General features: G+C 39.5%; 1 protein-coding gene across 2 annotated transcripts in view; it reads left to right on the forward strand.

Moving 5' to 3' along the window:
* The window catches only part of LOC134208722 (mitoferrin), an 85,448-nt gene that overhangs the window by 18,318 nt on the left and 40,428 nt on the right, over positions 1–26,702 (forward strand). For both annotated transcript variants that reach the window (XM_062684560.1, XM_062684558.1), the window contains exon 2: positions 2,972–3,042. The gene's annotated coding sequence lies outside the window, so the exon portion shown is untranslated. The remainder of the gene's footprint in view (positions 1–2,971; positions 3,043–26,702) is intronic.

Below are 26,702 nucleotides of genomic sequence, written 5' to 3' on the forward strand. Positions count from 1 at the left end.
GCGCCAGCGAAATGAAAAACTGATATTCCGGCAAAAATGTCGTTTATTAGTTGATTTTCGGCAAATTATTTGCTGATTTTTAGCAACTTTGACAGAAATTTCGGCAAAAAATGTGTTTGCTGGGGCACGGCTGTGTAAATCTCGGTAAAAACAAATTAAGTGTGTAGTTGCATATTCTATAAATAGAATGTTGCTGTACATCCAAGACTATTTTTGAAAAACAACTGAAAATCGATCAAATAAATCGAGTAGGTGTAGCTCCCCTTAGCATTTGAGACTAGTTACGCCACTTCCTCACAAACAAGATCTTTTTTTTTTTGATATTTTTCCATGAGACCAGACCAGCCTGACCTGAGTGTATTCAGACGAAATTATTTAAAGTATTGAAGTGGTTAGAATGTTTTGCTGGGCTTACTGTAAGTGCTGCATAGATTTATGTGAGCTTGTAGGGATTGATCCGTAACTATTTTTAGAAGTCCATAAACTCCACAGAGAGTGAATAAAAATGTTTACTCCGTAAGTATACTTGAGAGCCAATAGAGGTTTCTCGATGTTCAAGAAAATACCTAATTCATAAGATTTCTTGACGGTATTAAAAGGATTTCTAGAAGCTTCTACGACCGTTTGGAAAAAGTTTAAAAGTCGTGTCAAAAGATACAAATTTCCATACAGATAATGAAAACTTCAGCGATTTGAAGAAATCCGTCAGTAGTCTTGGAGGTCTATTGCGACACCAGGGAGCCCGTAAGAATTCCCAATGGTGGATGAAGGCACCAGAAAACTTGTAACATTAATTGGAGCCAATTTCGGAAAGATGTGAATTATGAAAATCTTTCAGGAGTTCTGCGCATTTACTTGAATCTTTGTGAACGACCAGAATTACGAATTATTAGAATATCGTAAATCCTTAATGTTCTGTTTTTAGAAGTGATTAGGCTTCAAGGATTCACACATTCAGAGATTTTCATACGTTTCTAGGAATTGAAAAAACATTTTTTGCAATTCCTGATCATAATACCTGGTTTACAGTTGACATTTGAGTGATGAAACGGCCTACTTTTCCATACCAATGAAATGGGTGCTTTAATGAACATTATGCAACTGAAATGGGTTGCATAAAATCCATTAAAGCACTCATTTCTCGCTTAACTTTTCAAAAGGTCCTAAGTAACATTTTTTTCATGAATTAATTTGAATAGCGCAATCAACAGAACAACATGAAAGCTATTGATTGCAGTATTCAAATTAATTCATGAAAAAAATGTTACTTAGGTCCTTTTGAAAAGTTAAGCGAGATTTGGGTGCTAAAATGAAAAACCAGCATTAGTACAGTAGTTACATGACCATGTTTAGCTCAATTAGCTTGGGTGAGTGTTCAAATAGTGTATTCTCCGTGTCATACAACAAATGAAATAATTTGATGGCCATGACATCAAATTTTCCAAAGGCGGGTTTATCTATCGCTTTATGGTCTGTCGAGCATACAATGAGGCATAATAACATGGAATATGTTTGTTTCCTGCAGCAGCATGATCTTTTGGCAAGATTGATTATGTGAAGTACATAAAATTGTCCCATTTTGGTACAGATTTATCATATCAAAGCCCATTTTTCGTCATTGCAAAAAATAGCGTGTGCAACTCGTTGCAAAACTCGATTTTTTCAGCACTCGTAGTATTTATCCAACTCGGCAAGCCTCGTTGGATAACTCGTGCTGAAAAAATCATCTTTTTGCAACTAGTTGCACAAACTACTATTTCATGTCTGGAATTTTTCGAAGAACGGTCTGGAAGGTCAGGGAATTTTATTCTCAAATTTGAGTCGACACCCATTGCCCTGATTTCTTTATTGGCAATTTCATGTCATGTTCATGTTATGGACAACTTCTTATTTTTTGGGAGGAGTTTTTATTTTAGTCCGGTGAAAATTATTTTCGGAAAGTTGTCCAACTAATACAAGAAAATGAGACACTCAGTAAGGTAGGTGGATTGATCAGGTGCAATCGCTGATCCTCCGTAGACAATGTGGTTGGAGACGTGCGGCTATGGTCAAGCAAGAAGTAAAGAACTTTGGCGTACTAACGCACACCACTTAGTCTGATAATCAGCCCGAGTTGGGCTCATCTCGATCAGAATGCCATTGTAAACATGGGAAACATTATAATTTCATCATGATTATATTTTACTTTAAAAATATACTCTCATGTCTGAGTAGGTTTTCCAAACAAGTACGAATGATTTATATCTTTATCAGCTGGATTACCATCGGCCAGACGTGCTGGCCGTCAGCCGGGAATAATTTGCAACGAAAATCTTCATTCTTACTCATTGACGAAGAATGCACCTACGAGACGAGCCAGTCTAGGGCTAAAAGTCTCGCTAATAAAGATATATAAAAAAATTTCATGTAGTGCGGAGAATAGTCATCTATGTACTTCGCTTTCGTTCGTCTGAAAGGTATTTACTGTGTTCGGCCAGACTGTTGCAATAACTTCTCATTCTCGCGATGAATATAATGTACTGAAACGCTTAACAATAAGTTGTCAATTTTTCTTTCATTTCAATTTAGTCAATGGACAATTGCGGTGAATCCCGGTTGGATAACCGATCGTCCCCTAATCAATTCGTAGTTATCCATTAGTTTCATTGGGTGCTTCCGTTCATGACTAGAGTATTTGCAATTCACAGCATTTACATTCGCCTGTCTTTATAATTTATTGCTAATGATATGTTTATGTGTTCTATTTGATTTCATCTCTCCTACAATATCAGTGTCACTGTTCAAACATACAATCATTGGAAAGAATTGAATGAAAACGACTTGTGGTTTCATTGTACAAACGTTTTTTTTCTCTCTCTTATCTATTACTGCAGTTACAAACAGTATAATCGATGTAAAGATCATATTAAAAACGGGTTCGCGTTCCGCCGTCAACATGACTAAATTTGCATTTGTCTCTTTTCTCTTACAGATTTCAAACACGTACTGGGGAATCCCAGTCGTACAACGATACGAAGTTCAAAAAAGGCTCCCATTGTACTGGTAAGTACAAAATGGATTGTTTTAAATGTTTTAAACAATGTAATTAAGAATTGTTTTTGAAAAAAAATGATGCTTTAGATTTAAATCTAACAAATATCCCTATATGAAAATTAATTTAATTATCGGAAAATCAGCCAAATATGTCCAAAAGTACTATCTGCTGAATGGGAGTGTTCGAGGTATCATTATTTACCCTCACATATTGATATCATCGCTGTTTAAATTTATAACCAATATGAGCGATATAAGCAGTGAATGTCCATAATAGACGCTTCATATGCTGATTATATAATTAGACTTCAGACTTCTCTTAGTTTATTTAGCTCTAACTGTAAATGCATATAGGAAGTTGAACGTTAACGTATTCTTTATGTAGAATTACTGTAATAATTCAATTGATTTTCTCCATTAAATATTGAAAGGTTATTGTTGGAAATCTATTTCAAGAACTATTATTATTTCAATAATTGTACTCATGACTGTAACATTTAAATCGAGTCGTGTTGCGTTGGTACAATTTATAGCGAACACATTAACCATCGTCGAAAATAAAATCCGAATTCGATTTATTACCATATGGACGCACGCGATGAATTTAACTTACTCCTAAATTATTCCATCCCAGCTTGCTGGGCGTTTTCGATTCTCATAAAATCAACAAGATGGCGGCAACCCCGGACTGTGTGTGTTTGTGCGCGCTAGTTTAACCGGTGGTGCACTCGAAGCGAGCGTGTTTCATACTCATGCCCTCTTTGCTCGGCGAAGCAGTTCATGCGGACACTTTCGATGACGTACCCAACAAGCGAATGCGAATGCGACATACAGCACTACGCGGGCCGTGTTCGATACGATGCTGATGGGAAGTAAAAGTTATCGATTTCTCCCTACATATCTCCACAACACAACGGAGTACCGGGTGTGCAAGAGAGGGGCGTTGTCCGCGAGCGGAGAGATGTTCCCTCAGACGCACGTTATCGCGTTACGTTACGAGTTCTGGTTGGTTAAGACTGTTTATTATCAGAACCATCCGCTTATCCTCATTATTTGGTGCGGGCAAAACATCTTGCGACTAAAATCTTGACTTTGACCCGGCTGATTGATTTATATTACAGTCCATGTCTGTTTACCGGAAGTTGGACTACAGCCCTGGTAAAGGGTAGCGTGAGTCGTTTAATGACAGTGCAGTTTTTTACTGCCTTCAGTTGATTACATTATGTCTGCCTCGTGTCTGTCTTGAAGAATATCGTTTATTTTATCATAGGTTCTATTTGTGACCTTCTTTATTTATCTGTTGCCAAGGGTTACGAGACGATTTACATTGACTTGTGTCACGAGGCAGCTCCATATTTTTTGATGAATACTGCTGAATGTAACATGGCTCCATTATTTTGACACGGACTATCAGACATGCTTTTTCCAAGTAATCGACCAACGTTAACTGATAGAATTATTATAACGAAAACTATAGTAGGTATGCCACCATCCGGTAACATTAAACATAGCTTTAGGCTGAAGTCATGCTCGAAAAATTATTCGATCTGACGCGTCATGCGTTTAATCAATGTAAATAGTTGCTCAAATTTCATAAATATTGAAATTTATCAAAATTGTAAGGTCTATTTGTCTGTGAACTGAAACAATTTTTCATTAACTTTTGATGGCATGGAAACTATTTCCCACCGTGTCTATATGTTGTATTAGAATCCGAATGACTAGAAAAACTCCATTCATCCCGTCCTATGAGGTGCCCTTGATTGTGGGTAAAGGTTGGCTCTCGCACGTGTTTCCCAGGATGGGAGAAGTGATAAACAGGGCAACACGACCGAACGGAAAATCGATAAGGTCATTGTCGTGTTTTCTTTACTGGCGGGTTTTTATGTGGAGGGTAGAAGAAAGATGAAAGTGTGGTTCTTTTTGGTAAAGTGTCCCGTTGGATTTTCGAACACATTTCTTCCGTTCGTTGGTGGTGGGAAATCATGACCCCACCCAACAGCGCCACTCAACAACAAAAAATAGCTTACATTTTTTTTAGCATATACTTATGTGGCTAACATGTGAAGTTTTCGTTCCAATACTTATTTTTTTTTGTATATTTCGCATGTTCTATTGTCAAATAATTTTGGAAAACAGAAAAAAGTTGAACAACATATTTTACGAAAACAACTTCTATTCAAGGATGTTAACAATCATTCAGTAATTTGCGTTCGATCATTTAGTAGTTTGTCAATAACACATTCCAGAAGCTAAATTTAAAAATATGTTGTATGGTGGACGAAGTGCGAAGGTTTTTCTACAACTTTTCCTGATGGTTCGTTATTAGAATTCTACTAATAACGGAGTTAGAGCGCTAGTTGCAGTAACTCAAACTAAATGATTGGAATTTTGTTATCATTTAGTCTAAGTTACTAGAACTATAGCTATAACTCCGTTACTAGTGGAATTCAAACAACGAACCATTAGGCAGAGTTGTAGAAAAACCTTCGCGCTAGAAGTCCACCATACAACATATTTTGAAATTCAGCTTCTAGAATGTGTTATTGACAAACTAGTAAATGATCGAACGCATATTACTGAATGATCGTTAACATCACTGCTTCTATTATATTTGCTTATACATATATAAAATAGAAACTTAGGTTGGAACTTTTAAAAAATACTGATGGTCCTGTAATCTAAAGCAAAAATTGATTCGGAAGAAAATCTTGAGCTAATTGTCTGAATTATAATGAAAGAATTTGGCTAAAAACTATCCACACGAATTAATTTTTGAAGTTCATCGAATAGAATAAGCAATCCATTAAATCGTCGGATTATTATATGAGAAATACAATAATTTTGAGAGGGATTTTTACGGAACTCATAAACTTTTGCCTTTGTCTCTGCTGGCGGCCAGCTTTATGTATTTTACAAGTGCAAGATCTCAGATGCTACACTCGGCAGGTAAAGTGAATTAACAAATATAAACATTAATATTAGTTATGCGATACGTGAAGAATTTACATATAGGCTGCAAATATTTACATAGAAGCATAATTTATCCCCATTAATAATACTCCCGACTTTCCCCCAGATTAGATCGGTTCACGTCGGTTGCGTTGATCGATTTTGTTTCCTACGAATTTATATATTGTTTCACCTAACATTATGGGATTTTTCAGTTGAGCCTACCGACGCGACGACAAACCAAATCGGTACACTAACATCGACTAAATTAAATGAAGAATAGGTCAATTTCGTTTTCAATGATGTATGACGAAAACAGACAAAGTAGAGTGAATAATTGATTTAATAAATTTTATTGTTAAACGAGCCAGACATCATCTATTGAACCGAGTTTAGTACTCTCCATTTAATTCCACCAATTATTTCGATATTTTTGCAGATACGTATTTCGACCACAACTGTGTTGTCGTCTTCAGTGTCTCGTGCTTGACTCGACTTCCATATATGTGGACGAAAGATCAGAAGGAATAAATTTTGGCTGTTACGCCCTTTTCAAATGTTGGTCTACCCTACATTAGCGCTATGTGATAATATCATCATACCGCCGCGTAGATTGAACTTCGAACTAAGTCCAGATTTACTTTTTTAGTGAGAAGATGTTCAGGAATGCAGTCAATAAATATATGAATTAAATTTATCTGTGCATATCTGGGTGGGTGGGGTGGTTGATTGTTTGACTGTGTTGGTAAGCCGCAAGGTAGCCATTCTGAATGACATGTCATGAAGCCTTAAAGGTGATTATAGAATGAAGCCCATGGTGAATTTCAAATTCACCACTCGTTTATCTGCATACATTTCCAAAAGCCCAAATCTGGCGTAATAGTTTTCGTACAGTGCTGAAACTCAAATTATGATTGTTCAGCATAACTAAGCAAACGATCTTCCATTATTTCAGCCCCATACGTGTTATGGTTCTTTCATCTCGTGCTCTTGAAAAAAATATTGGAAAAGCACGTGGTTTACAAAATTGCCGATTTCTGGCTTCATTCTATAATCACCTTAAATAATCGCCAAACTAGCGCAATTCGACACAATAATAAAAAGAAAACATCGACGAAGAGAAATCGATCAATACAGCTACGCCCCTATGGAACTAAGCGCGAGAAATCAATGCTTTACAAAGGTTCAATACAATCGAGTCATTTTCGTCGGGTTTTGCAATGTTTTAATTTTCGATTGTCTTTAAAACTAACGAGCTGTTATAAATCGAAATCGCAAGCCGCAAGTCGATCAAACATGGCTGCTAAGAAATTGCGTTTATCAATTCAAGGAGTGCATGCATCTAGCGTAATGTAACTAAAATATGCTCAGTACACTTTTCTAAAGTAGCGGTGATATTTTTTTCCCTACAAACGAAGTAGTACCGCAAATTATTGATTTATTTGCGTGATGAGCGGATATTTAATCCTATGCTAACATTACCTCCCATGGCAAAATGCGTTAAAAGGTGGTTAAACAACAAAGGCAGAGTCTATTATATATAGAGTTACGCAAAAAGTGAAGCCAAATCTACCTATTGAACTGTCAAACCGTCTACCTATCGAGCAAAGTAAACAAATGCTTGTTGGTAAGGCGGAAGTATTGTTATCGTCTAATAATTATTATGGCGAATTAAAACGCATGAATTGAAATGTATTAGATTTGTTCTAGAAACAGCTTCAAAAAACTTCAATACATCCCCCAATAAAGTAGCAACAAGGAACTCACGTGTTTGGGTAACTTGGTTAACAGAGTTTTGGGTAACTTGGTTATCCAATTAAAAAGCTTTATAAGTGAACACTTCCGTGAAGTCACTTGAAGGGTTGAACAAAAATGAAAGTTGCCAACATAATAACAAGACCATTATTCAGAATAAGTGTAAGAAGATCCTCTTTGCGCAACTCTATATAATAGACTCTTCTTCTTCTTCTTATTGGCATTACATCCCCACACTGGGACAGAGCCGCCTCGCAGCTTAGTGTTCATTAAGCACTTCTACAGTTATTAACTGCGAGGTTTCTAAGCCAAGTTACCATTTTTGCATTCGTTTATCATGAGACTAACACGATGATATTTTTATGCCTAGGGAAGTCGAGACAATTTCCTTTCCGAAAATCGCCTAGATCGGCACCGGGAATCGAACCCAACCAACTGCAGCATGGTCTTGCTTTGTAGTCGCTCGTCTTACCGTACGGCTAATGAGGGCCCATCGAATAGACTCTGAACAAAGCCACAAATTGGCCATCTTGGAAACCACGTTTTTTCTAGTGATTTTTCGAAAGCACGAATTGAGAGAACCACAACGTCCATGGAGATGAAAAATCTGTAGATCGTTTGCTTACTTATGCTAAACAATCGACTATAATTTCAGCGTTGTACGAAAATTATTACGCTAGATTTGAACTTTTGATAATAGGAGTAGAAAACCGTGTGGTGAAATTAAAATTCACCACATGGCTTGGTCAATTTCAAATTTACCACATATTTTTCCACTCCCATTTCCAAACGTCTAAATCTAACGTAATGATGTTTATGCAGTGCTGAAATTAAAATCTGATCTACCATCGTTTCATTCGTAAGCGCTCAATGATTCTCTCAGCTCGTTCTATCAAAAGAACACTGTAAAAAGCTCGTGGTTTCCAAGATGGCTGATTTGTGGCTTTGTTGTATAGACCACTGCATGATGACGTAGGTTGACAGCCTTTCACCAGGACTTAGTCTCCGGCGAAGCTTCCGATAAAATTGTTTCGTCATTTTATTCGCAGTAGATGTCCTTTGCGATTGATTTCATGATGAATGCAAAAAATATCACTGAAATGTTCAAATCACAGCAATTTTAAACTAAAAATATGAATTTTAATTTTCCCCTCTTCGATTTTTCTTCTAACATCTTCTAAACAAGCTCTGTGAACTGTTAAAATAAGTGAGGTTAAGTTATGTCGAATTCGTTTTTAAAAAGTTCCAACCTAGGTTGGAACCAGTTCCAACCTAAGTGCTGTCAAAGTGTTTTTTTATTCGCTCAGGTTGGAACTATGTTCGCACTAGTTCCAACCCCAAAGCTGTCGGGTTCGCACTGTGTTGGTTCACGGTTTCGCACCGGGTTCACCAATACAACTGTACTTCAACTATCAAAACCATATAAGTGGGTGGGACTGGGCGGAATAAACAAGCAGAATGGAAAAACGAAACTGCCTGTTATTCAAATAAAATGCGCGTTGAAACTTTTTTTCCGGGAATTTTGTTATATTTGTTATTGCATATTTAAATCAAATTAATCCGATACTGTTGTCTAGATTCAGTTCAGTAAAAATAATTGCTAGGGAAGTTATTCATAAGTTCATTCAGGGTTTTCCTCACAGATTGTGTCTTAAATTAGGTCGGTGGATGCAATTAGTTTGGGGATTCCCCTTGAAACCCGTTCACAAAATCCGCTAAGAATTGTCAGAAAAATATATTTGAGGAATACCGAATAGAATTTTTTCTTTTAATAATATGCAGAATTTCTTTTGAAATTCTTCCAAAAAACTTGTATGCATTCATTGGCGATATCTTTCAGGTATTCCTCCATATTTGTTTTCCAAGTGATCCCTTCGAGATGAATTCCTTTGGATTTTCTCTGAAAGTTGCTCCAAGAATTAATTTAGAGGAATTCCTCTGAAAGTTCTTTGAAGAATTCCTCCGGAAGTTCCTTGAAGAATTCCTCCGGAAATTTCTTGAGGAATTCTTCCGGAAGTTCCTTGAGGAATTCTTCCGGAAGTGGAGGAGCCCTTCCGGAAGTTCTTTGGAGGAGTTCTACTGGAAGTTCTTCCAAGAAAACCTCTGCAAAATCCTCCAGGAATTCCCCCGAAAGTCCTTCACGAGTTTCACCGGAAGCTAAATCAGAAATTCTTACGGAAGCTCCTCCAGGAAGCAGGAAGTTTTTCGAAGAAATTCCTGGATGAATTAATGGAGGAATTCCTTAATGAACTTTCGGAGGAATTCCTGAAGGAACTTCTGGAGGAGTTCCTGGTGGAGCTTCCGGAGGAACTTAATGAGGAATTCCTGGAGGAACTTCCGGAAGAATTCCTGATGGAACTTCCGGAGGAAATCCTGAAGGAACTTCCGGAGAAAATCCTGAAGAAACCTTCGGATGAATCCTTCAAGAAACTTTTGTAGGATTTCCTCAAGGAACATGTAGAGCTGAAACCTGCGAGAAAATTCCTGAAAGAACTTCCGGAGCAAAACATTGTTATGTTTGCCATTTTGGACTATTGAAAGATAAGGAATTTCAGAAGGTACTCCTAGCATTAAGGTAACCTCACACCTCGGGAATTTGGTCCGCAGTTTTTCTCCCCTGTGTTTTTACATATGTTTTCAGGATTTGGGCTACATATGTTTTCAGGCTACCTTCATCAGGAGGGGTGGCGAGGTAAAAAAAATTAGGGTATCCTGAAGAATTTTTATAGCGTATCCTGGAAAGTTTTTTTTTTAAACACTCAGAAGCAAGTAATTCTGAGTGTTTTCCAAAAAAAAACTTTTGCAGAAATAGTGATTGGAATCTCCTTTAGAGTAGAGTGGGGCAAGAGTGCGCGTGGGGTAAGAGTACGTTTTCGATTTTTTGAAGTAATAAAAAAAGATAAACTAGCAGCACTGCATCAGTTTGACAGGTATTCTGGCCAACTATTATCATGTGTAATTGTAAACGATTTGAATAAACAACAAGGGAGATATGGAGTTAGTTAACTTTTTGGTCATTTTGCTAAAAATAATTGGATTTCCGCAACTAGTATTTCATTACCATATATACGTTCAATCAGGTGAACATTATACCATTTCGATAACCCATAGTATAAAGTACTTTATGGTACAGAACAACAATCCGGTTAGTTTTCCAAGAAGTCAAAACCATTACTTGAATAATTTTTGGGACTGTGGGGTAAAAGTACGCAGGAACCGGTGGGGCAAGAGTACGCATATGAATCTTCAAGTTATGATGTCAAACCCGTATCTCCGGCCGAAATAAGACTTCTTCCAAAGCGTAAAGATCCACAACTAAGAAAAAAGGGACAGAATTTGAAATTATCACAAGTTTTTAGGATAAGTTGAAGTAATTTGGTGTTAGAAAGGACTTAGCGAACAAAGCACTGAAGCGAAATAATGAAATTCTATTAGGACTTGTTGTACACCTAAACATAGTACGAAAACACAATTTCATATAAATGATAATTTCATTTAATCAAAAGAAACATTCATAAATTACGCAACGTTTAGCTGGGAGAGGTTGTGAGATGTATGACGATCCATATAATTTTTAGAGGATTCATACAAATAGTTTAAGATAGGAGGGGAGGGGCGATGAAATAGCCAAATTTTACGTTACGTGATTGGTGGACTTTCTTTAAGGAAAATGCCTTTGTATACGCCACGCGAAACCTGATATATATTTTTACCTCTGTAGTTTTTTGTATATATAAAAAACAATGGTTTTTCGTATGAAAGTGCACATTTTTAGGACCCCCTCCCCCTTTAAGAGTTACGTAGTCTTTAAACATTCCCTAATATATGCTCATTAAACATCAATTAAATGTTATTAACTCTTATTTGTGTTAATATATACTTAAAGCACATGATTGGATAAATGCGTACTCTTACCCCACCCGATGCGCACTTTTACCCCACCGGTGGGGTAAAAGTGCGTTTTTCACTTGTCTTGCAATAAGGGTTCTACTAAAACGAATCTCAATAATTTCAATATTTTTTCCACTGGGTAACATAAAGGAAGAGTATATGAATCATCGACACTGATTTGATATGCAGAAGCTTGCTTCATAAGGGCCACATGATCGATTGAAAACTAAGTGCGTACTCTTGCCCCACTCTACTCTACATGAATTCTATATGGAATTCTTGGCATGAAACTGAGCACGAGATTATAGAATATAATTAAATACATATATCCGCCGCCCAAAAATAAATTCCATTATCCGCAAAAATCAGTTTACGCACTTAAACATTTTTATTTATCATGATCTGATTAGTCAAGGCCAACCCACTGCCATTCCCTTTCTTTCCAAACTAATTGTAGGGACTTGGCCGGCGCCGTTATTGATCAACACGCATCAAGCTTGAACTACAATCGAACTAGAGTGGAATCAATCAAGCAATTGACAGTTAGATAAAAAAAAACAGCCCGTGCCAGATCGGGCAGGTTCGTCTAGTACACGTACGTCCCCAACCCCTATTTTATGGCAAAACTAAAAATTCAAAATTATGCAGCTCAGTCTGATTTTCAATCAATCCTCTGGAATCGATCATAAAATTCCTATATAGTTTTAGCAACCGAGGTATATTTTTATTGAATGGCCATGGTTTCGGATATACTGTGGTACCCTGCCTCCCGTAAGAAATGGCCACTTGCAGATCGGCTTCGAAATCCATCTTGCGACATGTCAAACTTGAAGATTTTTTTTTAAACAAATACACTGGAGTACATTTCGGCGATTTCCGATCGAATTGGCCACCATGGGTACTTCCAGGGCCTGGTTCCTTTGGGAAAGCGGCCACTTTTTATTCAAGCTTGGAATCCACCTTGGGACAAGTCAAACTTCATGATTTTACAAAATAAGTACCATGAACATTTCATCTTCTTCTTCTTCTTATTGGCATTACATCCCCACACTGGGACAGAGCCGCCTCACAGCTTAGTGTTCATTAAGCGCTTCCACAGTTATTACCTGCGAGGTTTCTAAGCCAGGTTACCATTTTTGCATTCGTATATCATGAGGCTAACACGATGATACTTTTATGCCCAGGGAAGTCGAGACAATTTCCAATCCGAAAATTACCTAGACCGGCACCGGGAATCGAACCCAGCCACCCTCAGCATGGTCTTGCTTTATAGCCGCGCGTCTTACCGCACGGCTAAGGAGGGCCCTCCTGTTCCGCGCCTGTTTATATCGTGCCTCGTTCGCCCTCGTGCGGTGTTGCAGCAATCTCGCCCATGCTGCATTCTTCTCTTCTACTAACTGCTCACATTCGCCGTCATACCAGTCGTTTCTCTGATCCGGGGTCACCGTGCCAAGTGCAGCGGTTGCGGTGCTACCAATGGCGGATCGAATATCACTCACTGCCTCTCCAGCTCTCCGGTCTTCAAGAGACGCTGCGCCTAGCTGCTCTTCCGTTGGGAGTGCCACTTCCAGCTGCTGCGCGTATTCTTGGGCTAGTCTACCGTCCTGTAGCCGCCCAATGTTAAGCCGCGGCGTCCGACTCCGACGCGTGTTGTACACCGTCGAGAGTTTTGAGCGCATGCATACTGCAACGAGGTAGTGGTCGGATTCAATATTCGCACTGCGGTAAGTGCGGATGTTCGTTATGTCGGAGAAGAATTTACCGTCGATTAGAACGTGGTCGATTTGGTTTTCCGTTTCTTGGTTAGGTGATTTCCATGTGGCGTTGTGGATGTTTTTGCGGGGAAATAAGGTGCTTCGGACTACCATTCCGCGGGAGGCTGCGAAGTTTATGCAACGTTGGCCGTTGTCATTCGATACGGTGTGCAGACTATCCGGTCCGATGACCGGTCTATACATTTCCTCCGTTCCTACCTGTGCGTTCATGTCACCGATGACGATTTTGACGTCCCGCAGTGGACATCCATCGTATGTCTGCTCCAGTTGTGCGTAGAACGCTTCTTTCTCGTCGTCGGGTCTCCCTTCGTGTGGGCAGTGCACGTTGATGATGCTATAGTTGAAGAAACGGCCTTTAATCCTCAGCTTGCTCATCCTTGCGTTGATTGGCTGCCACCCAATCACGCGTTGGCGCATCTTACCCAGCACTATGAAGCCGGTTCCCAGCTCGCTGGTGGTGCCACAGCTTTGATAGAAGGTAGCCGCTCGATGCCCGCTTTTCCACACTTTCTGTCCTGTCCAGCAAATCTCCTGCAGCGCCACGACGTCGAAGTTGCGGGGATGTAATTCATCGTAGATCATCCTGTCGCAACCTGCGAAACCTAGCGACTTGCAGTTCCATGTTCCAAGCTTCCAATCGTGATCCTTTATTCGTCGCTCAGGTCTTTGCCGATTATATCGAGTCGCATTATCTCTTATATTGTTCGTAATGATTGGTTTTCCAGGCGGCTTATTGGGCCTGCGCAAACCTCCTGTCTCGTCGGAGGGCCGTCGTGTCAGGGCTGTTTAGCATCCCACCTAACACCAGGACTTGGGCTTGTGCGCTTTGAGCGGCACACGGTCGCTTTGGTGGGGCCTACTTGCGGATATATGCAGCTTTTTATAGAGGTTTAACAGGGCCCACTGTCAAACCCCACCACATCCTAGGCAAGCCCCACAACTCGCAGATGGCCTAGGGAGGGATCGTCACGCCCTTGGACATAGTCCCTGCTGCCGTCCGAAACATGTGTGGTACCTAATTGTCAAATCGTATGTTTTTTTCCTTCATTGACATTTAGATCCCCTATCCTCGCCAGCAAGAAATGTTCCAGACATCGACGACAGCGACAATCTTTATCTGGTAACTAAAATATCTTTTATCTTTGAACCGCTTTTGCGACTTGTCAAACTTCATTATTTTACAAAATAAGAAGAAAGGCAAAAAAGGGTGAACCCAAACTTTTAGCCGACGCATACTATGTACTTGAGTAAACATTTTGATTTTTAAGAATAAAATAAAATTTTCCCGCCGAAAAATCATCAATGCATTGAAGATGATTAAAATTGAGTTCCATTTAACTTGTTTTTTCAAAATTGTATGGGCTCAATTTTGAGAAAAATCAACATATTTTTACAACATAAATACAAGAAAAATGAGTATCTTAATGTAATATTTTAGTACATGAAAAATTGGAATTTTTTTATTCCTTCCTTTATTTGTTAGGCACTCTGTGTTTCTTAACCGCTACTGTGCCGGGTTCTACTGTGATATTCTGCCGTACAGAATCCACACATTGCATTGTTGCATTGTTCGGTTGCCATTGCCGGGTCCGTTGGAGGAATGCCTCCGAGAAGAACAATTTGCCAGTCGTCGTCAGACAGCCGTACGGTACGACGCGTTCCCCAATACGCTACCGCATGGGCTGCGCATCCGGCGACTGACGAGGGTTTGGTGGAGGGGCTGGGAATCGAACCCATGATCATCCGCTTGTAAGGGGAATGTGTAGCCAACTACGCTACGGCCTACGGGACTCCCCTTTAAAAATTGGAAATTGTTAGTTTAAAATACCTACGATGCAAGATATACTCATATTCCGGGGTAAGAGTGCGTTTTTTAGATGTCTTGCAATAAGGCTAAATTGGATTTCAATAATTTTAATATTTTTACCGCTGGGTAACATAAAGGAAGAGTATATGAATCGTAGAAATGGATTTGATATGCAGCAGCTTGCTAAATAAGAGCTACATGTTCTATTGAAAACCCCACTCTACGCATTATTGGAATACAACTTTTCTCACATTTTCCGCAATAGGCGACTAAATATTACGCCTCTAACCCGAAATGAATAAAAGAAAGGACGCCCCTAACAACAATAAAAAACGTTTACAAATTAGTGCATATGAAATTATAGTTTATTCGCTTCATAATAAAATTATTAAAAGTGGGGAAACCAAGGATGTTATCGATCATTCAGTAATTTGCGTTCGATCATTTAGTAGTTTGTCAATAACTCATTCCAGAAGCTGAATTTCAAAATGTGTTGTATGATGGACTTCTAGTGCGAAGGTTTATCTACAACTTTGCCTAATGGTTTGTTGTTAAAATGAAACTAATAAAGGAGTTATTGCGCTAGTTGCAGTAGCTTTAACTAAATGATTGGAATTTTGTTATCATTTAGACTAAGTTACTGAAACTAGCGCTACAGCTCCGTTACTAGTGGAATTCATACAACGAACCATTTGGCAGAGTTGTAGAAAAACCTTCGCACTAGAAGTCCATCATACAACACGTTTTGAAATTCAGCTTCAGGAATGAGTTATTGACAAACTACTAAATGATCGAACGCAAATTACTAAATGATCGATAACATCCTTGGGGGAAAGTGTTCCGTTTTCGCGTGCTCACTGATGAAACAAATCACAAAAATAAGAAACGAACCAAATTCCTTTTCATTGATTTGTTTTTGATGGGATGGAAATAGGAGCTATGGGATGAACTCCCGAACCGTTCCCCTATATAATCTGCAACATCATATTAAGTAGTTTTGGTCGTCCATTGTATGCCGCCCGACCATTGTGCACCGGACGTATGACAGGGTCTAATATGCTAAAACTTCTCCGGCATTCCTTGAATGAATGAATGATTGAATGACTGGGATCCGAAAAAGAGCCATGCAATTGTTATCTGGTCGATGATCCCCTTTGCCTTTCGCCGAAACGTCCATCGACGTCGTTGGTGAGCGCTGCAGACCAATGAGTGCGTTTTTTTTTTCGCATAGTCAGCAGCAGGGTTATCGTGCGAATTGGGTAGGTTGGTGCTTGCTTGCTTCGTCGTGTTGTTTCCCGTTCCCCTAGTCATCCTGATCTGCATACATATGTTTCTTTTTTTTACGTTAGTGTGGAATTCAAGGTCGCATTTATTATTCTCATTTGCTCGAGTTACCCGATGAGGAGGAAAGGGAACGTGATTTTATTACGAACAGTTTTCCATTGTTAGGGACTTTTTGCGGAATTGTGTTATTCTCTGGGTAATCAAATTATTAATGTGGTTCTCGTAATTTACAAGCTAATTTTCCAGTCTACTTCATTATTATTTTTAGATTGAAACATACCATTTAATATGTATTTGTGCATATTGATTCATATTTCAACTTTATATGCAATCATCCACAGAAGAAAAAAAACGCATTAAAATATTCCTTCATATACCCATTTAACCGGCTCGGTCGACACGGAGTCGAAAACATGTGACAGTGGATCTGCTGCGCAGAATCTCGTTTTACCCGGCGCATCTATACTGCACACCTACATTTGTGTAGGTGTATCGCAGGTCGCAGGAAGCACATGGGGAATGCAACTGCATGCAAGTAGACAAGTGCAGTTGCATCGCTCCATTCCCGTCTGCGTCGTTTTTAGCAGAAAACCGGCTCGATCAGAACGTGCCAGACTAACCCACATCTCTCGGTTGTTGTTGTTGTTCTTGTATCGGTCTCAGTCGAATGCCCTCTCATAGTTTTCTTGATTTGGCGGCTTGGTATGCATGCAAATGTGGGAGGCTGGCAAGATGAGATGTGCAGCACCGGCAAACAGTTTTTAATTTTATAGATAATGTCACAATTTCAATGTTTCGCGACCCTGAATCATGTGGTGTTGCTTACCTTATTTTGTTAATATTTTCTCCAACGGTTCAACTGGAACTTGGCCTGCTTTTCAACTTAGTGTGCTTATAGCATTTCCTCAGGTAATTTGAAAACTGCCGTAGCAATGTTGCAAAAAAACTTTGCCAGCATTTTCGCATATGCCCACTTCTTAAACAGGTTTTGGTAGGCTTTTATACAGAATGATATAATCCTCAATGATTGTATGTTTGTTCCAGCATAACTTCTGAACCCATCGACCGATTTCAACCAAATTTGGAACACACATTATTTATCTTGAGGAGATGACGAAAGGGATAATCTATGGAAATGGAGGAGGGGTATTGTCTAGTTTCCGATGAACTCAGTGTAACTTCTACCCCTTGACATGAAGAATGAATTCTAGTTTGATAATATACTTGGCAAAGTATTCCGCACTGTAACTCAGAAACCGTCACTGCGACTGCTTCAATTACATATGCACGTTTCTCGAAGAATATACTCGACTATTTTCGATCTCATCTAAATGACTCGCCTTTACAAATTTATGGACATAGAATATTTCTGACACATACCTAGTAAGAATCGTTTTGCAAAGAAGGATGTTTCTCACTTACTTGGTACAAATTGAGTTCTAGGTCTCACGGATTTAAAACGCATTAAATTCGATGTTGCGGCTTTGATTTTGGTCGGAGTGTGATTCGTACGGAAATATGGGACCGGGCATACAATACATGTAACATCATTACAAACCTAGAAATGCTCTTGATGGTTTAATCCAAAGGTATATAATGTTCACTTCTTATCGCAGATACCTGTTGGCTGAGTTCGAATATTTCCATTAAACACAGAAAAGAACAACTGTTCTGCAGCAACGTTTGCAGAATTTCAAGATTTCTTGAATAATAAAAGTTATTTGATTTCTTGAAGTCGTTTGATTTTTGTTGTCCCGGGTATCCCGGGGAAATCCCTAAATTTAGCATATCCCGGGACGTCCCGGAACGGACTCTCTAGATATGATGAACCATTCCGGCTGTCCCAATATTCATTCTGGATTTCGCCGTGAAGGCTAGCCATTGCAAATGTAAACAAAACCGAACTGCGAACTACAGAAGCATCTTCTTGCGCCAGCTCAGAAAAATATCGATCAAACTGTTTCTCCAGTGAGCCAAGATGAGCCATAATTTCCAATTTGAGATCTGCATCTAATTGAGTTGATCCTTCCTCAATCAAAATGCAACTAAATCAGATTAGTTTTCTTGCCCTGTAACTTCAAGTTCAGAAGTTTAACTGATTTCGGATGGACGAGACAAGCAAAAATTGTCTACCCAGGCTTTCCATGAAAATTTTAATTTCATCCCCTAATTCTAAAACGTGTGTAGAAAAGAAATACCTCGTGATCTGATCTGTGTTGAGAGCTTCGGATTTTATTCACGATTATGATAACAGTATCCAGCTCTATATGTAATTGTTGCAGAAGTGTCTTATAAGCAAGGACATGTAAGTGAATCATGCAATGAACACTTTTGGGATGTCTAGCCTCTTATTTGTTCTTCTCTGAAATCTTTATCTTTATCTTTATTGTTGTTGCATCAGGAGGCTACAATCAGACCCAATGATGTAGAGCATGGTTTCCCAAACTGTGGGTCCCGACCCCCACGGGGGTCGCGAGCGGATTGTTGGTGTGTCGCGCAGAACAAATATTAATTGCAGCTCGAATGCCGAACCTTTTGATCATTTTTTCAGGAACATTATTTCAAGTTCAAACCGCATTTTATTTTAAATATCCATCACCACGCTATTTTATTTAAACATGTATGCCTGAAAGCTGTCCCCTTAATGAAGTAAAATAAAAACGCTAACATTTTGACATACAATACCATTTTTGTCATTTTTTTTGCATTTGTACATGTAAGGTAACGTGAATATTTTTTATTTGGAAGAAGCCGAAACAGATGACATTCTGATTCAACCGTCTAAGACGAATTAAGTACTCTCCATTTAATTCCACTAGTTAATTTTCGTTATCTTTGCAGATACGTATTTCGACCACAACTGTGTGGTCGTCTTCAGTGTCTCGTACTTGACTCGACTTCGATTAAATGAGAGTACCGGTTGAATACATTCCACTAAAAGAGCTTTATATATTTTTCTGATTCTGATTCAATTAATGCTTAATACTACTTGGTAAAATGCATTTTTTTATTGGTGGGTCGCGAGACATATAGAATTTTGCTAGGTGGGTCGCATACCCAAAGGTTTGGGAAGCTCTGATGTAGAGTATTTAAAAAACATGCACCGTGTGACGTGGAAATCAAAGAGGGATGCGGCTCTGCTGAAGACACGCTGTATGCCACAAGGGGTCGTTCAAAAATGATGTCACATGTTTTAGAGGGGGGAGGGGGTTTAAGATTTTGTGACAGTGCATGTACTAGGTATACAAAAAAGCGTGACAGAGGGGGGGAGGGGGTCTAGAAATCCCAAAAAGTAGTGGACGTCATATTTGAATCGCCCCCAAATAGCTCCATGCATGCCATAATTTGTACGACGAAAGGTCAGCCTCAACATATGGCTGTTACGGAGCGTACGCGGCTGGACGTTCAGGTCTATTTTTTCCAACATAACTTCACAGTCCCGATTCGCAGGGTGGCCACAAAAACCCGGGAATTTTCAATCACCGGGAAAAATCCGGGAAAACCCCGGGAATTTGAAGAAGTCGCCGGGATTTTTGTTTTCAAATTTATCTTCTTCTTCTTCTTATCGGCATGACATCCCCACACTGGGACAAAGCCGCCTCGCAGCTTAGTGTTCATTAAGCACTTCCACAGTTATTAACTGCGAGGTTTCTAAGCCAAGTTACCATTTTTGCATTCGTATATCATGAGGCTAACACGATGATACTTTTATGCCCAGGGAAGTCGAGACAATTTCCAAGCCGAAAATTTCCTAGACCGGCACCGGGAATCGAACCCAGCCACCCTCAGTATGGTCTTGCTTTGTAGCCGCGCGTCTTACCGCACGGCTAAGGAGGGCCCCCAAATTTATATTACATTTATAATCGAAAAGAATATGTTAATTTTATAATATAGCCGATCTGATTATAACTTTAAGATACCTGAATTTGAGGCTGTATATTTGAAATTAATTATGAGAATTACTCGAAAAAAGCATCTTCAAACCAGGGGTGGCATTGTGCATCTCGAATCGAATCACTCGATTCGTACGTTTTTGCATTCGTTTCGAAAAATTGCGGCATTATCTATTTCGTTCGACTTCATTGAGTCGCAGTACAAGATTTCGAATGGTGCCGTACTAGCTCAATCTCAATCGAGTATATTCTGTCAAACGAAATGTAAACAGAGAGAATAAGAGATAGCCGTCTCCGTGTTTAGTGTGCAGCCTGCTGGAGAGACAACCTTCAGCGCATGGCGAATGTGAGTAAACAGAGAGAATAAGAGTAATTTCATCTGCGTATAGCATGTTGCCTGTTGGAAAGGCATCCTTCAGGGCATGAATTGGCAGTTAATTTATAAACAAGCAAATTGTGCTCAATGACTATAAAAGGAATATTATTTATTTAGCAGTTGCAACCGATTAAAACATTATGCCGATACGATATGTTTTGTAGATTGAGATATTGTGACGACACAAATTATAAGTTTTATGTTTTATTGGCCTGTTTATATATTATCTAGTTCAGGGGACAATGCATTATCCGACAATTCTAGCGCTAAATTAGCATAATGCAAAGTCTTCTTAGCGGAGACAATTACTGTTTACATTGTGCTAATATCGTGCTAGTATTGTCGGAGTGCATTGTCCGCAAGAACTAGCGAATATGTAAACGGGTCATATGCCACAGATCAAATTTTGAGCTAAATAATTTAAAGCCAATGGCCCACTATTAGCAAATGACAATTGGGTTGTTGAGCGGAGAAAATATGAGGTTTTTTTTTCATAGTTTAACATAAAGAGCATGCTTTTCTGATCTCCAACATATTTTTATTTTGCTTGTAAACCTTTTATTTTCATTTTTGTATAGCAAACAATAAGCCATTTTAATCGAAAGAATGACACTAACATTCATAGAATGACAGTTGGCCCATGCAGCATAAGAACAAATTTTTAATCCCATATAAATTTAAAATCCAAATTAAAAATTGTTCCGGGACTCCAAAAATTCTGAAAAATTGAGGATAGGCTCAGTTTTTTATGCAGATTCAGAATATGTAAAAACATATATACCCCTAAACTACCCAATTCCTGTTCACATTACGCTAATTTTGCGCTAGTATTGTCGGATAGTGAATTGTATGCTAGAACTATCCGACAATACTAGCGCGATATTAGCACAATGTAAACAGCAATTGTCCTCGCTAATAAGCCTTTACATTGTGCTAATATTGCGCTGGAACTGTTGGATAGTGCATTGTCCGCTAGAACTAGCGAATATGCAAACGGGCCATAAAGAAGGATTCGATAATAAATTACTTTGATGTTTCCATGCGTTTTATTTAAATGCACTTGGGTTATCTCTTGCGCGTTTTTTGTTATTTAACTCAACTATTTTTACGTAGATTTTAGAATATACACGTTTTTACGCAGATTTTCCCAATCGGTTATTTCGAAATCGTCAAGAAATACGTGAAAACTACAAAAAAAATTTAGTTGGAGTCGTTTTTACGCGGATTTTGGGATAATTAGAAATTGCATATTGTCTGGAAACTATAAAAGTAGGTTTAATAATGACATTATTTCCTTCAAGATACAATAATGAAACATTTATTCTCTTCCTGTAGAGTAATAATAACAAATATAATTTAAAACTTTCAGCAAGAAATGACTCTCGAACAACATTCGAAAGCTAGAAAGGTGACGAGTGTTTTTCATTCGACTTGAGTCGTTTTTCAGTGTGCTATCGAGTATCCATAATGCCAAAACATCTCGTTATTCTTGTACCTCATCGAGCATACTCGAACGATGAGTCGTTTTCGAGATCGAATCGAAAGCCGTAATACCAAATATGTTCGACTCGATAAAATTACGTTCGAGTCGAGATGCGCAATGCCACCCCAGGACTGATTTGCGATTTGGGCGTAATCGTAATTGTGCGAGGCGGCTCTGCCCCAGTGTGGGGATGTAATGAAGATAAAGACAGGGTCACCGTCTTCGACCAGAGGTCGCACAGACTGAACACTTAACATCTAGCATTAGACAACGGACAGGACATTTACACAACACCCAGTGGACCAGTGGAGAACTTTTCGCTTTACGAAAAGTTTTCTCCTTACCGGGGCGGGAATCGAACCCACACTCCACAGCACATGCGTCTAGTCGATTGACGTCGCTAACCGCACGGCCACGAAGCTCACAATGCCAATAAGAAGAAGAAGAAATGTTTTCACCAACATTTAGCATCTTTGTATTTTGATAATAACTTATAGTAATTATAGTAATCAATTTCAATCGATATTTAATAGAATTTTATCCCTTTTTTCAAACTACTGCTTATTTTCAAGTGTTTGTTCAAAAAAGTCTTACGAGCTTTAAATATTTTTTTCAAATTTTATCAGCAATCTTTACTGCTTTTACAACAAATACTCGGATAAAATTTTGAAGATTCCATATTTTCAGCAAGTTTTATGAAGTCTATTCGAATTTTTAGAATTCCTTGGAAGCTTCCTGCAATTTACGCAGATTTCCAGGTACCAGTTTGTGGTTGCTTGTCGTTTAATACTGCAATTTGATGCATTTTTGACACACTAAACTGTTCAACCTTCCCCCCTTTATTTCATAATCTTTTTGAAATTAAATAATGGACAGTTCAGTTAAGAGGTATGCCTATGAAATATTTACCAAAGGTACTGCAAACATATAAAATCGACCTAGTACAGAACAGTAGAAGATCCTTTTTGCCTTTCTCGTATACAAAGTATACGTAAAGGCTATAGGATCACTCCAAAACCGAACTTTTGATAGAAGGCTCGGAGACCCATAGTGTTATATACCAATCGACTCAGCTCGACGAATTGAGGTGATGTCTGTATGTGTGTATGTATGTGTGTGTGTGTGTGTGTACAAAAATGTGAGACACACTTTTTGGTACTTAGCATTATTCGATTTGCTCGCAACAAGTTGCAGTCGACGCGGATTGTGGTCTAGTTGTTTCCTATTGAAAATTGGCCCGATCGGTCATTGCGTTCCAAAGTTATTGAAAAAACATCGTTTTTCTACCAAGGGTCCCCCCTTGGGAATTTTTTTTTTCAAAAACGAAAAAAAAAATTTTTTTTCTGAGATTGCAGCAATGTATTCAAATGACCGCAAATTAATATGAATTGATGGAAACAGTAAAATCTATCCCCCTAAAGTGCTATTTTGACGTCTCTTATGTGTTTTTCTTATTTTTTTAATGCGCGAGAAAGGCACCACCAACGCTAGGTGGATTGATCTGGGTTTGGAAGATAGGTCCACTGAAAAAGAAATACAGCAAAATAATCAAAACCCTCTCATGCTCTTTTCAAAATTTCCGGGAAATTTTGTAAAAGCCTACCGGGAAAACCAGGAAAAACCCGGGAATTTATTTTGTCGACTAGAGTGGTCACCCTGGATTCGTCCCTGTAGGGTATCGGCGATCATCCTTGAGAGCGAAGTGGCTCCAAGTTGATCAGCTGACATCGGCGTTCGTAGCTCGGTAGGCGAAACGCATCCTGCTCAGGTAGCCTACGAAGCGCGAATCGAAGGAAACGGCGTTGAACAGATTCGATTCTCTCAGCACCGTTGTTGTAAGATGGACTCTAGCTAAAAGAAAAGTACTCTAGAGTCGAGCGCACCAGAGAGCAAAAGAGAGCTTTTAAGCAGTATATGTCGGTGAAATTCTTTGCAACTCTGATGATGAAACCCATAGTTGTGGATGCTTTGTCGACGATGAGATGAAACGTGTTGCTTGAATACTAGTTGCAAGTCTAGGATCACGCCGTTGCAAGTCTAGGATCACATGGCTCGCTCGCTCTATTTCTGTGTCAAGAAGGCTGTAGTTTCAAACGATGGGTTGTTTTTTTTTGTGAAAACGTAATGACAGAACACTTGGCCGGGTTCACAACCATTGGTTCAGAGAGCACCAATCAGCGATCTAGTTGAAGTTGTAAGATCTAACAATCGGCGATCCAATGGATTTCCAAAAAGATCTTAAGGTCATCTGCGTAAGACAATCGAGGGCATTTGATAACGAGGTGATCATCGTTGAAATAGAACAGGAAGATCAGTGGTACTAGATGACTCCCTTGTGGTATACCGGATGGTAGATGAAAACTTTTAGAGGTGCATTCCCCAATAGCTACGGTCAGAAAGATATGAATGAAACTAGTTCAGCAGACTGCAGCTGACTCCGAATTGGTCCAGTTTTGCAATAGCTAATGAGTGATTCTTCTTATCGAAAGCTGCAGAGAGGGCAGTATAAATAACATCCGTTTGAGCCTGTTTTGTGACGTAGAACGTGAGGATGTGGATGTCGAGTGACCAACAGTAAATCCGTGCTGATCAGCACTAAAAAGTTGCTCACAGTGTGAAATCAGTGGTTCCATAATGACGAGTTCGAATAGCTTCGAGACGGCACACAATGACGTAATCCCTCGATAGTCGTTTGTCCCCCTTTTTGTGGACTGGAAACATTAGTTTGCTTCCAGCAGGAGGGAAACATTTACATTGATGATCGAAGATCTGCACAAGAAAAGAAGTGGGATGATCAAACTGTCGATATGCCTTTTGGTGAAGACCGGCCGGTACGCCATCGGGTCCGGGATTATGTAACGATTTTAGCTGATTTGCGGCTCTCGGCCCCAAGTACTGGTTGTTTAGAGGAACATTCCTTGCTGTGATTGAGACTTGACTGTTACTCATTCTTTCGTCTAACTTCCTGAGTATTTGAGGCGATTTCACCATTCAAATGCATTGTCGATGGGATCATGGATTCTGCAGTGGTCGGCTTTCGAAAAGTTGTAAGAAACGGAAGAGGGATCAGCGGTGCTAACAGGTATTTGAAAGTTTTCGAAAATGGCTATCAGCGGAGGGTGATGAGGAACATGTTTTCCAAGAGGACAAGGTGCCGCCGAAATGAAGGGTGCTTTATATTGGATGGAAACAAAGCACAGGTCCAACGTGCGAAGGTTCTCATTCACTACGTTTTTAATCTGGGTTAGCTATCGAGGAGTCTGAAACTAGAAACACCAGTATGATATTGCGAGCGTTCAGGGTCTGGATACTTAAAGGCACTATGCGAAGGTATCCACCGAATGCCAGGCAAGTTGAAGTCGCCCAAGATGCAAATCTTGCCAATCGGAGATGCAGTCTCCAATATAGTGAAGACTCCAACTAGATCCGGGGCGATGTACAGCGCACAAAAACAATATACGGTCGCCCAATTTTAAGGATATCCAGATTTATTCTAGACATGCCCAAGAAGCGTTTTCAATAGTCGTCGCTTTCAGACCGGAGTGAACAGTCACCATAACTGCACCCCCGGTGGACTTCCGGCTGTTTTACCGGATTTCTATCGCAGCGGAGATCCTCATAAGGGGCTGCCCATATACCACGTCGACAGGTTTTGACCTGTTTTAGATACCCCCCACCCCCCGCGTGGACAATTGCTCATACAAAAAAAAAAATGTGTGAACCGTGGACATTCGATATACCCCTCCTTCACCTAAACTGTCCACGTGGTATATGGACAGTCCCTAATCAGATCCGAACACCTGGCAGGAAAGCGTTCGTGAGTTTAACCAAGTCTCTGTCAGGACGATAACACCGTAGCAAGAATCTGCGCCAGCCAAGCGATAATCATCGATGCTAGAGTTCATTCGTCCGACGTTTTGGTAGTAGATGCTGATGTGTTCTGTCGACTTAACTGGGGCGTCGCCTACGTTTTTGGAAGTCGAGGGAACAACGAGTTTCAAGGTGGCACTGGAACACGGGAGTTGATCAGGCAGAGAACTGATCCATTGACGAAAGTGTGCTTCAGTGTCCAGTTGGTATCAATTGCAGAGGGACTGGAAACAGCAAACAATGCATGGTACGGAAAGCGTGAAATGACTTGATACTTGCCTCTGATGGGGAAGACTTCCTTCAACTCAGACGCAGGACCGGGGCGTAGGGGGCAGATTTTGGTTGCAGTTTTCATATCACTACAGAAAAGAAACGCTTCGGACGTTGTTGACAGCCCAGCTTGCACGATGGACTTTTCTGTAATGAGCAACCAAGGCTTTAGACTGACTTAGTGGCGGGTGCTTAGTCTCTGTTCCAGTTTGCGTCGGTGATGCAGCGGTACACTTTCAGCCAGGGTTGTGCTGAATCATTCTTATTCGATAATTATTGGAATAATTATTTGATAGCTTCTCAGGTGTAAAAA

Source organism: Armigeres subalbatus, chromosome 2 (assembly GCF_024139115.2).
Source record: "Armigeres subalbatus isolate Guangzhou_Male chromosome 2, GZ_Asu_2, whole genome shotgun sequence".
NCBI lineage: Eukaryota > Metazoa > Arthropoda > Insecta > Diptera > Culicidae > Armigeres > Armigeres subalbatus.